We start from the raw sequence: 16,038 nt of genomic DNA on the forward strand, positions 1-16,038 counted from the left end.
GGAAGATTTAAAAAAAAATCCCAATGCCACCAATACGATTCTAGTAAAAAAATAGCGATGTCCATTCTTAAATAGCAAAAAAATACTATTTTGCTATTTGGGGATATACACAAATTTTTTATGGAAGGGGGGTCTTGGTTTTTGGAATTTTTTTGAAGAAAATTGAGAAATTAAAAAAAAATTGGAAAACCAAATTTTGAAAAAAAATTCCAAATATTAAATTTTGAAAAAAAATTTCAAATATTAATCTTTTTGAAAATAAAATTCAAATATAGAATTACTGTATTCTTAGAAAAAGAAATATACTACATGTATATTGATTTCACACAAAATTTCTAGGTCAGATGGAATAAATGTAATACTATAATAGTTACATTTAATATTATTACATCAACATTTGTCTATTTGTCGTCGTCTAATAACTCTGGGGAGTGCTAGTTTATAAATTAAGTTGTATGAAAATATTTGGAATATTGGAAATTTAAAAACCGCAAGATTTCTAAACATATTTTCTTCTTGAACATTTAAGAATCTATTTTGCCAAAAGGGAATAAAAAAATCCCTGAATTCTATGTATCTCAGTCCATCAAAGTTTTGGCGTTTAGAATTCTTTCGGCGAAATATTGTGCTTGCGTTGAAGGTGTAGAAACTTCATCAATATTACATCAATCTCGGAGCAGAATTTGTAGTCAAACATGTATTTTTGGCATAAATGAAGTTACTATGGGAGATATATTAATTACCTGATTTGTAATTGCTCCAATTTATGAAAACTGACAGACTTAATTAGGTTTGCAATTTTCTTTATCTGGGAATAATCTTTTATATTTTATAACTTTACGTAAAAAGACAACATTTAAAAAAAAAAAAAACAAAGAATGGATCTGTAATAGACAGTTTCTACAAAAACAAACATGGTTCCTGTCAAATTGCGTGTCATTTACAAACTAAAAAAATCAGATTAAAATGGTGATGGGGGGCCCGAGCAAAACTTGTACCTGGAACACCAATGTAAAAAAAAGTACACATAGATTGAGATATTGTGTTTCCGTTTGCTTCTACCTTGTAACTAGCGCTGGGTAATTTTGCCTCAGAAGATTTTTCCTTAAATAATTTCAACATAGAACATTTTACCTTAGAGCCATTTTGCATCAAGGACATTTTGCCTTCATATATACATATAAATAAATCAGATTTATAGGTCATTTTTGTTATTTTAAGTTAAAATTGATGTTCCTTGGGAATTTTGTAATAAAAATATCTAAAGTATATTACAAAAAGCTATTATTTCTAAAGGATGAAGTAATGAAACTTCAAAGTCTTGTAATAATTCAGCCCAAACTCAACATTTTCCTCACCCATCCACATAGTTCAAAAATCCAATTAAGGGTTAATACTATGTGGAGACTATAGTGCTGTAAACAACATGTCAGTGCTGGATCGTTATCCTCTTCCTAAATTGAGGGATTTTCCCTCCAATTAGAAAAGTTCTTAGGATTAGTGCAATATTATTCTAGATTCACTAGGAATCTTGCAACGTAAATTCGACCATTAAATAATTTACTAATAAGAAGATGTCCATTTCATACAGAAGCTTTCAATGAGGTAAAATCATCACTCGCCAAAAAATCCCTCTTAATTTTTAGAGATCCAAAAAGAACTTTTGAAGGCAGCATTTCTTAAGTAGAGTGTTCTCGAGGACTTCCTTCATTCGGGAGGAACGAGGTCTATTACTTCTTCGTCGTAGTTTCTTCTTTGCAAAATTATAATTACAAACTACTTGTTTTTTTTGGTTTTTTTGTAAGGATATCGCTATGCTTTGTTATGTTTCTTCTAGGAGTATAATTACAAACGAGAGATGCACGTAATTTGTTGTTAATTTGTAAGGATGCTGCTTTGCTTAATTTTGTTTCTAGTAAGAGGATATCCCGGTAAAACATTAATACGATTACAAAAATAATATCAACTTCAAAAGACTATTCCTAGTAACAGCTTCAGAACACCTTCTTCATATCTTCAGGGATTGGTGATCATTGGCATTTACCCTAACAATGAATACCCATTCGTAGTTAATATGTGGAATATCAGAATCATACAGATAATTGTTCCTCCATATATCAGTTAAATGACCTTCTAATGCGTGCAAAATTGCTTCAGGGTTGCATGTATCACACTTATTACATCCAGGCGTTGGAAATAAATATTTTTCAACCTCATGATCAAGCAACATAAGTCATCCTATTCAAGTCTTATTAAACTTGAAATTTTTAGTAAATTATGAGCAATTTTCGTCTGGAGTAATTTTCTCCATTGCAATTTTCCGAGTAATGTTCCGTGCGCAATATAAATACAATAAATATGTAGTTAGAAATTTAATCATATGTTTGTGTATTACACTGGTAAGTAGTAGTTGAGGGTAGATTTTGAGCATTTTGTGGGCTTGAGTCTTTTGATTATGAACAAAGGAATTTAGAAATAAATTTGGAATTACGTGGGTTTGTCTCTAGAATTGTAAACTATAACAACTGCCCGTATGTTTATAAAAAAAAAAAAAAAATCGGAAAATGACATATTAATCCCGACAATTTTGAGCGACGTAGCTCAATAAACAACGACCTTGGGAGAAATTAAATCTTCACCTTAATGTCCGTAGTTAAATTCACGGTCACTCCTAGTGATAGAAACTTAAATTATGTAGATGGATTTCAAATAACATTCGTAGATCAGATGGAGAAATTGTAAGACTTTCATATTTACTTATACTTAATTGTTGTAACTCCAATTAAAGAAGCATTGAAAAATTAGAAATAAAATGCTTAAAATGAGAGCAACTTAGAGGTTATGACATCTAATTAAACCAGTGATTCTCAAATGGGAGCACGCGTACCACTACGGTACTTGGAGCCAATCCAGGGGTGTACTTGAGATTTGGAAAAAATATTTTACAAGTGACTTATTACTCAATGCGTCCGTAGGGGGTGGCCTGGAGGGGTTGTAGCTCTCCCCCCCCCCTAAAAAAAAAAATTTTTTTTCTTTTTTACTATAAAATTTAATGAACAACTGTGGATTTTAAATTTTTCTCCAGAACATTTAACTTTTTGAGGATAGATATAGATTTATGAAATTTTTTGTGAATAGCCAAACATTTTTCAAATTTTTTTTTGAGAATAGAGATGGTATTTATGAAAAAAAAGATTCAGAAAATTTAATTTTTTGTAAATAACTAAAGATTTTTGAAATTTTCAAAAAAAAAAGAATATTAATTTTTGGATTTCTTTAAAAAAAAAATCAAAAACTAGGACCCCCCCCCCTCAATAGAATAATCATGTCACTGAAGCTAAAAGGTTTTATGCTGGTTACTTGGGTTAAATAAATATTTTAAAAGTGGTACATCACAAAAAAAAAAGGTTAAGAATCCCAGCATTAGACTAGATATAAGCAGATATCAGTAAGGAATTAAAAACAAATCTCGCCCCATATCAAGCAAATACATAAGCAGAAATGACTTTGATGTCGATTCTCAATTCTACTCTTAATCTAACAAGGACTTACACTCATGACCATTGGTGCAAATAATAAAATCATGGAAAATAATTGTTTTTTGTAGTCGCTGCCTGAATTCCACGTTTTATTTTATTTTCCACGGCTCTTATCAATATTGTTATATTCTTGAAGAAAGAACATAAAATATCAAGTAATCACAAGCGTACGAAAAACGAAAAGTAATACTGACGACTTATTCTGTGGTCCATTGAAATTTCAACACTTACTAATTCAATAATTAATGAAGTTCGAGTTATTGAAATTAATTCATATTTCGATATATTAAGTTATAAAAAATTGGTTACAAAACGAAACTAGCCTAAGCTTACGTACAACTCGAGAAAATGACACTTTTATTCGCGCACTTCAAGCAATTGGGGGTCTCCAGGACCACCGTGTACACCGTCAGCAAGTCTGAAACGTTGGAAAGGAAAAAGGACTCTGTAGAAAAGTCCAAACTGGATCTGGAGTAGTTAAAGAAAACAGGTCAAGCCAATTCCCTCAAGTCCATGTGGGTCCATGCAAGAGATCTCGGGATTTCATACTAGACTGTTCAGAGAGCTATCAAAAAAGGGGCTGCAAGTCTTGTGAGGCCACTTTTGACACCAGTGATGAAAGAATTACATCTCTGCCGTTGCAAGACTATTTTTGACACCATTGGCCCCCTACAGCCCTGATACCAACCTCCTCAACTACACAATTTGGGTACATGTCGAAAGGGCAGGGCTGCAGTGTCCGTCATCCAAACATCAAGGTCCGTAAAGCCACTTTGAGGACACTACCAAAACTAATAGAGGACAACATTCGTAGCGGGTGGCAGGCTTGTCACCGTGTATCTAGTGACAGGAATTGTCGCTAAAGGAGGCCACATTAATGATTAAGAGACCTCTCTCACACATCTATTGATACTATTAATTTTGTTGAAATTCTGTTGCCTTTTTTAAGCACTCTAGAAAAAATATTTTTTTATGCCCGGCCAAAAACAAAATTACTTTTTCACACATCAATGCGTATTGTTTTAAATTTTTTTTTCAAATTTATAAGAAGAAACTTGCAAAAATAAATATTTTTATGTATCACTTGAAAAAAGGAACTTTAATTTTAAACTTCAGCAATACTCTTTAAAATTTAAACTTGTTAATCCCGTTACAAATAGAGAATGTCGTTAAAAAAAAAGTCATTTTTAAATTATTATAGTGGTCATAAAACCCACTTTTGAAGACTGAAACTTTACACCGTTAGCCTGAGGAAATACTATGGTCAGTATTTTTCATATTTTTTCGTAAGATGTCGCTTTTCTTATGACGTCATTCATTTATTTATACTGAAAACGATAACAATCAACAACTAACAAGTGTTAATCTATATTCTTGTCTTTATAAATATTTATACAGTAAACTATGAGTTGACTATTTCACTCATAATTAATAAATTAATTATTTCAGATGTTAGGATTAATCTATGGGAGTCTTCTGATAAGGGTTTAGTATGTAAGCTCTACAACCTTTCCTTTAAGTGAGCAAACGAGCTTTTTGATCACTCTAAGACTCATCTTGAATGCAACGAAAATTCTTCAAAAGCTTCATCAAACTCTTCCGATTATTTCCCCTACAAGGATTGTAGGCCTTTACTACCGACAGTTGGAGACCTAGCTCAACATTATCGTCTTCATGTTTTGGAGGGGTAGCCTCTTTTCCTTCGAAGTTGTTCTCTGTACGACCAAAAAGAAGTGTGAAAAGATTTCCACTAGCTAAGAAGAAAATACCTTTACATCAGGTCAATAAATCTTTCGATTCTATCGGAGCAAAGGAACAGACTGTCTCCTTCTCGGAGGAAACCCTTTGCTTTATAAGAAAAGAAATGTTATCATATGAAAATAAACTTCTTCCGGGCTTGGCATCTCTTTTTCGGATGGGAGGTTTGAGGAAGGAAAATGGTCTCCGGAAGAGATAAAATTACGCATCAATATGCTTAAAGGGATAACTTTTGCTCAAATTATTACCAAATTAGCGTATCATCTTTGAAGAATACAATTGTGTGCCTACAGAGATTAAATCAAAAGAGTTAGAGGCATATTTTCAGCATCGTTATTGTAGTGTGAGCAGTGCCAATGCAGTTCAAAATATCATCTATATTGTTAAGACCCCAATTCTTTTGTACCTGCGTACATAAGTTAAGTATAAACTCAGTGTTTTATTGAATTGATCCACTTGCTCAAAATTTCTGTCATATATCTTCTGCATCTTCGCTTTCGGTTCCAAGTTTTTTGCATGGAATTTGATAATTGATTGTACACGAAGATCCTCTAACAGGCTACAATTGAAAAAAAAGTTACAGGGAAAATTGACCTTAAATGTGCTCTTTTACGAGGAACTTGCAATACATGTGACCGTATAATGTTTTAATATGAAATCAAATTACTAATATATACATAAAATAATCATGAATGAGATATCTAAGTTAATAAAATCTAAAGGAACACAGCATTAGTAACAAACCGTTTATGAAATAAATTAAACTTTCCAAAAGTCGATATATTGTTTCAATTATTCGATATTATCATTCGAGGCTAATTAGTTTTACATCTTGTACATAGTAGGGGGGATTCTTCATGAGACGATCTTCTCTGATGGCGATACATGCATGAAGTGAGTCCTATAAATGAATCTAAAATTAAAAAACAAATATAAGCTTTATAGCAAACAAGTTGAAGAAAAGGAACACCAATTCAAGCATAATTTATATGCTTCATTTCTTTTAGTTTATTACGGAATATATACCCTTCATCTGAAGTAAATTCCAAAAACTAGATACATTCAGAATTCAATATCCACTTCTTCTATAGCCTCTTGTTAAGGCTACATAAAAATTATTCACCTCTAGTCTAGGGTCCATTAGTCATATTTTCCTTCTAAAAAACGAGCATTCCCTTCGTAAATCATTATTGAGCTGTCTCAACTTCCAATTTAACCTCATGAGTTCCCATCAATTTCTCCACTTCTGGAGAGACCCCAAAAAATAATTGCATTAATGATTTAAAGATGGCGGCTTGAAGTTTGAAGCCTCGTCAGAGAAAAAAAAACTGAATTCATCCTCCATAATGACTTCCTGGTGAATTTTAGAATTGAAGAAAACATCGAGATGGGAATGTTCCAGTAGGTATCTTCCGACAATGGGCAGCAAAGCCATACAGTACTTTTAGAGATCCGTTGACTAGCATATTTCCTCTCTAAAATTAGTAATTACTCTTAATCATCTCACATAATTTCTCGCTAAAATAACTAAACTATATTTAATAATTATTAACTTATTTATTAATACTGGAATTAGTAGAATCGAATATAATTATAAAATATATATTTACTTTCTACTTCTTATAAGTAAATTAAATAGTATTCTTTTACAGAAAAATATTTTTTTAATTAATTATATTAATTAATGAACAAAAACACAGTACAGTGGTATGTGCGTCAAATGTAGTTTGAATCTTTACCAATGTATTAAATTAAATAATAAACAAATACGACAACCTTTCGAACTCAATAAGTGGTAATCACTTAATTAATCATCATTACACATAATGTAACATTCATATTGTAAAAAACAGATCCAAAAAAATCTTATCAGACAAGTTTCATGTAATTATCTAATTTGTTTAAAAGTGGTACGTATCGTTAGGCCAACTCTATGGGAAGGTCACTACTTCTTCGTCAATCCATGAATATTCTCCAATATGAATAATCCATCATGTCGAATGATAATTAATTGATAACAGAGAAATGATAGGAACTTCTTTCAATCCAGTTGCTGTCCTTTTTATTTATTATTTAATTTATTTAAAGTACTCCAAGAGTAAAGATTCCAACTAAATTCGAAACACATACTGTAAATAATAATAAAATATTTTTATGCAAAAGAACACACATGAAGTTACCTTATATCAACAAATGAACATTACTTATTTATCATTCTACCATTTTAAACTGAATTAAAAAATAAAATCGCATAAATAAATTGAATATATTAAATATCATTTCTCGGCAAATGACCAAAATGAGCCTTTGGAAAAATGTCTGTTCGGCAAATTTTCTTTCGGTAAAATTTCTGTTTATGAATTTGTCCTTCGGAAAAAAATGTTTTTTACCAATTCCCCTAAAATCGATATTTCCGCCTCTGGAAAATATCCTTACACTACAAATGCAACTCAAGTCTCAATATCTTTGTTCACACGTGCTTTTCAATTTTTTGAACATTTTAATCGAGTCCAGCTCTAGTCTTCAGATATATTTTGAGCTTATTTCAAGCCCATAACTATAATATGGGTCCCACAGTGTAAAGGCTTTTCCTGAGTTCATCATGCTTTCGAGTGAATGTCGAGTCGCAATCTAAGCTATTGAGTTAAAGTATTGTCACGAGTCTTTGATTGTGAGATCAAGTTGAGTTGCAAGTTTTAAATCAGAGTACCCACCTCTGGTCAAATATGGGATCATGAATTTATTATATAACTATCTGAATAGAGCGTTTTCATGTGACGTCAGCATTGTTGACGTCAGCCACATTGGGGACTTAAAAAAAGTTATAAAAGAATAAAACCCTTTTTTATTCTATTGGATGTCAAAATGGGGCCAGCAAAAATAGAATTTAAACTGAAGTGTCCATCATAAATATATCCATTTATTGCCAAGTATTACTATAAGATATGTATTCAAAAAGTAAGTTGATTTTACAAATTTGGCAGGAAAGAAACATTTGTTATGCTCGATTTTTTTATTTTTTTATATTAGTTCACTCGGCACGAACATATATTTACGGTTTTAACTATATAATGTGTTTAGTCTGTTTGTAAGAGGCATAACAGTTAGATATATTTTGCACGTTTGTAAACTTTTTGCTTTCGAAAAACATGGATCAAAGAATGAGCATTAAATTTTGTCTAAAAAAGGTGTTCCAAAACCCCTAAAATGTTGGCATTGGCATACTGTGAAACTCATCTGATTAAAAAAATGTTTAAAAGTGGTACAAACTCTTCTGAGATGGATGGGAAAACGACAATGACGAGCCCCACATTGGACGCCCAAGCACGTCCACAACAAATAATAACGTTGAAGCAGTGAAGAAATTGTTTTTGAAAACCGTCGAATGACTATCAGAGTAGTTGTTGAGGATATTGACATATCGGTTGGCTCATGTCCTAATTTTTTTACGAACGTTTTAGGCATGAGACGAGTGTGAGAGAAGTGTGTTTCAATACTACTTAATTTGAACAGAAAAAAATAGTCGCACTTTTTGGTCAAAAATAACACCACAATCATGTCTAAGCCACAATATTCCCCTGATTTTACCTCGTGTTACTTTTTTTTGTTCCCAAAACTGAAGAGAACTATGAAAGGACGGAGATTTGCAACGATTGAGTAGATAAAAACGGCATCGCTGGAAGAGCTCAAGGCTATACCAAAAAGGGGTTATGAGAAGTACTTCGAGGATTGGAAAAAGCGTTGGCAGAATGGTATTTTACCTGAACTACTTTGAATACTACTTTGAAGTAATAAATTAATATTGATGAACAAAGAAATATTTTTTCGTAAAATACAAAATTATCTTACTTTTTGAACACACATTGTATATTTGACGCTACTAAATGTACATATTGAATAAAAATAGGCTATTAGATATTTATACAATCTTATTTCAGAATTCTAAATAAAAATTAAGTATCACAATATTTATCTCTAATAATCCTACTTTTTTCGTCCCTGATCTATTTTTTTTTTTTTTTTTGTAAAGATCTAGCCATTCTCTGGGATTTTTAGTATTGATTACTTTAACTTAACTCAAATATCAGTGCTTATAATAGGCATATAGTAGTATTCAATGCAGATATTCAGTTTATTTCTATTTCTGAAGCCATTGAACAAAGTTCATTGCAAAGATGTCAATTTTATGTGTGTTTTTTTGGAACATGTTATAAAGATAAAAAGAAAATTTGAAAAAGAAAACAGATTAGATTTGATAAATATTAGCTAATATATTTTTTTACAAATAATAATTAACTAAAAATTTATTTAATAACTTAATTTACTTTAAAGTATATATCAAGTAATAATTTAAAATATCTAGATGTATTTGTGTACATAGTCTATATCACTTTAAAAAAATTAAATTCTTTGATGCATGAACAGTGAATAATCAACAGTCCATAAAATTTTAATTTGAAGCTTGTTATTTTGAATTTCATCTTGAACGATATATTTTTTATTATTACATGGTAAACAGCAGAGATGATGACTTAGAGTGGAGACATATTTTGATAACTTGAGTTCCAAATATAAGGCCCTGTCTCTGCAGTACTGTTTTTAAAAAACTTTGTATTTGTTTTAATCCAATTTTAAAAGTTTTGCGTCCATACAACGAAGAAATCTGCTTCATTCCACCCAGAAAAGAATGTTGATACAGTGTGGTCCATTGAAATCTGACCAATTACTAATTCAATAATTATTGAAAGCTGCGTGATTGAAATTAACTTTTATTTCGATATATTTTAGCATAAACAATTAGTTACAAAACAAATTTGAGCTTTCTAACTTACATTCAAGTCGAGAAAATGACACATGAACGTGGTCGACGAATTTCCATTCACACACTCCAAGCAGTTGGGCGTCTCCTGGACCACTGTCTACGCTGTCAGAAAGTCTGAAATTTTGAAGAGGAATAATAGCTTTGTCAAAAAGGTAACATTGGACCTGGAGGAGTTAAAGAAAACAGCCTAGGCCAATCCACTCAAGTCCATGAGAGCCCAAGCAAGAGATCTTGGGATTTCACACCAGACTGTCCAGATATCTATCAATAAAGTGGGTAGAAAGAGCCTTGTGAGGGCGGAAAGGAATCTTTTGACACCAACAATGGAAGAGCCCCATCTCTTCTGTTGCAAGACTCTTTTGAATAAGTATTTTGAGTTCTTTTGAAGTCTTTTTTGACACTTTTGGCTCCCCTGATGCCAACCCCACCTGGACTACACATTTTGGTTGCATGTCAAGGGGAATGCCTGCAGTCCAAAATACCAAGGCCCTCAAATCCACTGTCAGCCAGCAGTGGGACGCCGTGATAGAAAACTGCATCCGCAGCGGCTGCCAGGGCTTCCACTGCCGCCTCGAAGCTATCATTGCCGCTAAGGTTGGCTACAATAATGATTAAGAGAGCTCAGATACACATCTATATACATAATTAAATAGGTTGAAATTCTATTGTTAACTAATAAATTATAGCATATTGAAGTTTAAAATTCAAATTTTTCGGATTTTTAATAGACTACTCGGTATATCTAATGGGAATCTTATTTTATGCTAATAGGAGTATCCAGCATTGTTCAGAGTTATTAAATGTCTACAAACAGACGAAAAGAGAGAATTAATTCATTTTTTACCTTTTCTTTTCAAAAATGGTGCACTGAGTTTTAGTTACACACGCTCGTTTTTACATAGTTATTTCTTAAATCAAGTAATCACACAGTTCTTTGATATAGAATGCACACTCAAAATTGAGGTTTCAACAGACAAAATTTGGTTTATTTTTTTAGTAGCATGAGTACCAGGCATTGCTCGAAGTTATTAGTAGTCAATGAACAAAAAGACAGAACTTTGTTTTAATACTTGAATATGTACTCCTCTTTTCTTTTTTAATATGACGTTTTGAGTTCTAGCTACACACGCTCCCTGCTACATTGTTATTTCTTAGATCGAGGTGTGACACAGTTCCAAGATATTAAGTGCACGCTCAAAAATTAGCCTTAATAGACATGCAAGCCTTGCTTTATTAATAAAGATATACAAGCAATTCCGTTTTCAATGTTCACAATTCAACGCGTTAACGATATTATCATATTATTCCTATGATAATGAGCAAAGACTCCAGAATTGAAATAAAAGCTTAAGACTTTACTTGAAGTTGCAATATAGAGGCTTTGTCTTTTTTTTTTTTTTTTTTTTAATACATTGATAATTAGTGTATTAAATAAAATGTATTTCGAGTTTAAGTTGAATCACGAGTATTAGGTTTTTGAGTCTGAATCAAGTCTCTAGTCTTTGATTGCATGATCCTTCAAAACATGTCAAATTCGAGTCATACGTCTACGAGTCCAATTACCAGCCTCTGGTAAATGGCATAAGTAGCAACTGGTACGTGAGATTTGACTTGAACTAGTGTCTTTATGTGAATGACTTCAGCTCAAAATCAAAGACTCGAAACTTGACTTGAACTGGAAATCTAAGACAAGTGGCGACTTTATTGTACCTGAGAGCATTTTTTCTCCAATTTCTCGTAATCATCTACGTTTTATTAATAAATTTAAATTAATTATCATCAAAGTACCTGATATTTACTAAGGATGAATAATACACTATTAATTTATTTGAAATAATTTATAGCACAGAAAAGGATGTTAAAATAACAAACAATTTAGTATTGATATTCTTATAAAGTTTTATTTATTGTTTAATGTGAAAATAAGGAGCAAACATAATGTTATAAATATATACTCGATTGTTTAGATTATTGGGAACGAGAAAAATCCGCGTTTTACTGGACTTTTTTAGTACTAAAACACGTAAAATGAGAGAAATTATTGTTCAAAGTCAACTTTTTACTATTTTTTCTTTGTATCTTTAGTATAGTTAGGACAATAAAAACATTTTATTCATCATAAATTAATTATTTAGAATAATGTATGCAAGAGAAAATACTTGTTAAATAATTTTTAAACTTAATTTTCATCGTGTTTTACTTTATTTTTAATCCAGTCATTTCAATACTATAAAATTTAAATAGTTAGAACTTAACCAAATATTTATTTTAGCAATCTTTTTAATTTCAAGTTTGTATGTTAAGGAATAACCAAAAGTTTTAAGTCTATCTATCAAATCAAATACTTATAGGACACTCCCCCTATGCTAAATTATAAAATTCTATAGTACGAATATATATAGCTATAGTTTGAACAAACTCATCTACAACTACAAACATTCTTGTTTACCTTCATATATACTTTTTTATAATTTATTATAATATCCAGGCTCATTTTTGAAAATAAAATTATTCTTCATTTCTTATTTGCTAACGGCATGTAGTTTGTTTTCACTTTTTTTTCGAAAAACATTATCGAATAATAATTTAAAGTTTTTGTAGATTTGCTGATTTTTTTATTACTTATTTTTAATAATCATGAATTTAAAATACAAAATGGCTGCCAGAAATATAATACTTTTCTTGTTCAATTGACCACCTACCTACAAATATATTGAACCATTCCCATATTTATTTTTAGACCATCATTTACATATAAATATATTATTCCCACTATACAGAAAAATAACTTGTCTATGTGAGTATGATAATGACAGTTCAGTAATAATGATACTCTGAGTGTAATGTCCAATAAACCTATCAGATTATAACAGATTTGTATTGATAATATATCTTACTTCATATATTCATTTTTTAGATTTGTAAGTTTATCACCTGATATCCCGTTTTCACAGGATTATACATATTCTGAAAATTCCTAGGAATGACGGAGAGTAACCCTTAGAATTTGCTGAGGAGTTATGAGTGAAGTCCCTCTATGTATTTGAGGATTAACAACAAATTCATTCGTCTCTATGGCCTTGCATAACACGGAGTGGGCCTCAATTTCCTTTATATTTCGGTTTATCAATTCAATATAAAATTTATTAATTCCGATAAACTTATGTAAAAAGGAACAAATTGTATTATAAGTTAATTAGAAATACGTTTGTTCGAAATGCCCATCATTTTACCGGATTAAATGATGCACATGAAGGGGCACTTGGATGGAGGAAAAAATTGACAAAGTTGTTCACCGTTGAAACCATCCAAAAACCTCCAAAATAACCGTGTTTTAGGCAAGACTATTGACAACATCTGAAAAACCGCATTACCGCCAGGTGCCAGAATCCATCCAGTGTCATAGTATGGGTCGTTATTATGTCAGACGGGAAGCAGCTGCGACTATATTTCGTTGAGGAGGGTGTGAAGATCAACCAACACGTCTAAAAGGCCAAGTTGGTCTGAAAGATGCTTCCCTGGCTTCAGGACACATATGGTGATGCCACTTATATCTTCAGCCAAGACGGGGCAGCCTCTCACACTGCAAAAAGGGTGCAGGACTGGTGAAAAGCAAATGTTAAGGCTTTTGGTAAAATAATATGTAGCCCTGACCTGAATCCCATGGACATTTCTATGTGGTCCATTCTTGAGTCCAGGAATTGTACCAAGTACTACCCCACCAAAGACACTCTGAAGTATGCTCTCATTCAGGAATGGGCCAATATCTCTGAAGAACTTGACCATGCTGCTTCTGCCCAAGTGCTTCTTCGTCTCTGCCATGTAATCCGGGCTAAGAGTGGCTATTTCGTAAAAAAAACGTTTAATTGTTTTTTAATTATTTATATAACAAATTAATCATTTTCACAAAAGTATATGCCAATTAATAAATTTATATTGGATTTATAAACTAAAACATATCTTCACGAGCTTATTTCTCACCCAGTATAAGAGGTGAAGTAAAAAGTTTGGAGCGTTTTTTCGCTTTATTTTGACAATAAAATTAACATAATTGGGGTTATTCAATTTAGATCAAACGTGCGCCGTTTTCTTTGATAACTTTTTTCCATTTAGAAGGCTATTTCTTAATTGAAGAAGTCTTTGTTCCTACTGGTAAAAAACTTGACTACTTACCAGCTGATTTTCACAAACTTTTCTTGGGGCAAGTTTTGTACCATTAAGAAAATTTTGCAAATGCTTTAAAAGGTGATAATCGCTGGGTTCCAGGTCTTTTTACGGTGGGTGTGAGGGAACCTCACATGCAAACTCTTGGAGCTTTTGGCGCGTCCTTAAAGATGTTTTAGGCCTGGAGTTGTCTTTATGGTGTATAACACACTTTCTATTTCCCAATTATGGCCGCTTCTGGTAGATGCCTGCTTCAATCTGATCAGTTGTTGGGAATATAAGTTTGAATTGAATGCTTTGTTCGATGGGAGAAGATCCTAGTGGATGATTCCTTTCCAATCCCAACAAACACAATGCATAATCTTCTTGACAAATAATCTGGGCTTGTCAATCGTTTAAGACGCCTTTCTTTGACCTTGATCGTCTTCCTCTGTATTTCTTGTATGCTACCCATTTTTCTAATGTTTTCTCTTCACTTATGTTTTTTAAATGTAGTAGGTTCTCCTTCTTATAGCAGTAATTCATTTTCTCCCTCCAAAATCATAAAATAGGCAGGTGATATTAACAAAAGGCATCATTCAGATGTACTAAATATTGTACCATATGTCTCCCTCCGCCTTCTCCTCGTACTCTTACAAAATATATATCCCTAGGGATAACTAATATAGGGCAAGATACACATTTATTTTGTATTAGTAAGGATGTAAATCGTGAGTAATTTCTAGCTTCCCCGTTTTTTGGAATTGCTAGTAGGAAGAATTAATTTTCTTGCCCTAAGCTATTGTCATTATTATTTAACTCCTGATTTGTGAACTTCCTTTTCTACTATATTCAAAACCTGATTGACCATTTGTGTGTGCTCACAAAACACGGTGAGTAACCTTGAGGATTTTTTGAGATTTACTTGTTGGAGTCAGAGTAAAATTGAGGAATAATTCTTGCCAATGTCCCTGTTTTTTCCCTTCTAACTCTCCTCCCTCGTCAAAGTCATGAGAGGTAAACGTCTATATTCTAAAGCATTGTTCAAATTGTCTGGGTTACCATCTTTATTTTTGATTTTTTTTTAACATGCCCAAAATACACACAATTACAAGAAGAGTTTTGTCAAAAAGGCCAAGCTGGACACGAAGTAGTTAAAGAAAAAGGTCCACGACAATCCCCTCAAGTCAATGAGGGCCCGTACCAGAGATCTTGGAATTTCACACTAGACAATCCAGAGAGCTACTAACAAAGTGGACTGAAAGATCCTTGTGAGGGTAGAAAGGGCACTTTTGACACCAGCAATGAAAAAACCTCATCTCCTCTGTTGTAAGTCTCTTTTGAAAGAGTTTTGAATGTGTCTTTTTGACTCTTTTTTTATACTTTTGCCCCCCCCCCTACAACCCCCAACCTAACACCGTCGACAACACCTTTGGATGCATGTCGAGGGAAAGTCTTTCGTGTCCGTCACCCAAACACTGAGGCCCTCTAAGCCACTGTCAACCAGCACTGTGCCCCCAGACAGATGACTACATCTGCAACGGGTGCAAATCCTTCTACTACCTCCACTTGTAAGCCATCAGTCCCGCTAAGGGCGACTACATTAATGATTCAGAGAGCTCAGACACACATTTATTTATGGTGTTAATTTTGTTGAAATTCTATCGTTAATCAATAAATTATATCTTGTTGAAGTTTAAAATTTAAAGTGTTCAGATTTTAATGGATCACTCCGTATATACATATATATACACAGAGTGAGAAACTTAAAGCGTT

The sequence above is a fragment of the Lepeophtheirus salmonis genome, chromosome 8 (genome assembly GCF_016086655.4).
Source record: "Lepeophtheirus salmonis chromosome 8, UVic_Lsal_1.4, whole genome shotgun sequence".
Classification (NCBI taxonomy): domain Eukaryota; kingdom Metazoa; phylum Arthropoda; class Copepoda; order Siphonostomatoida; family Caligidae; genus Lepeophtheirus; species Lepeophtheirus salmonis.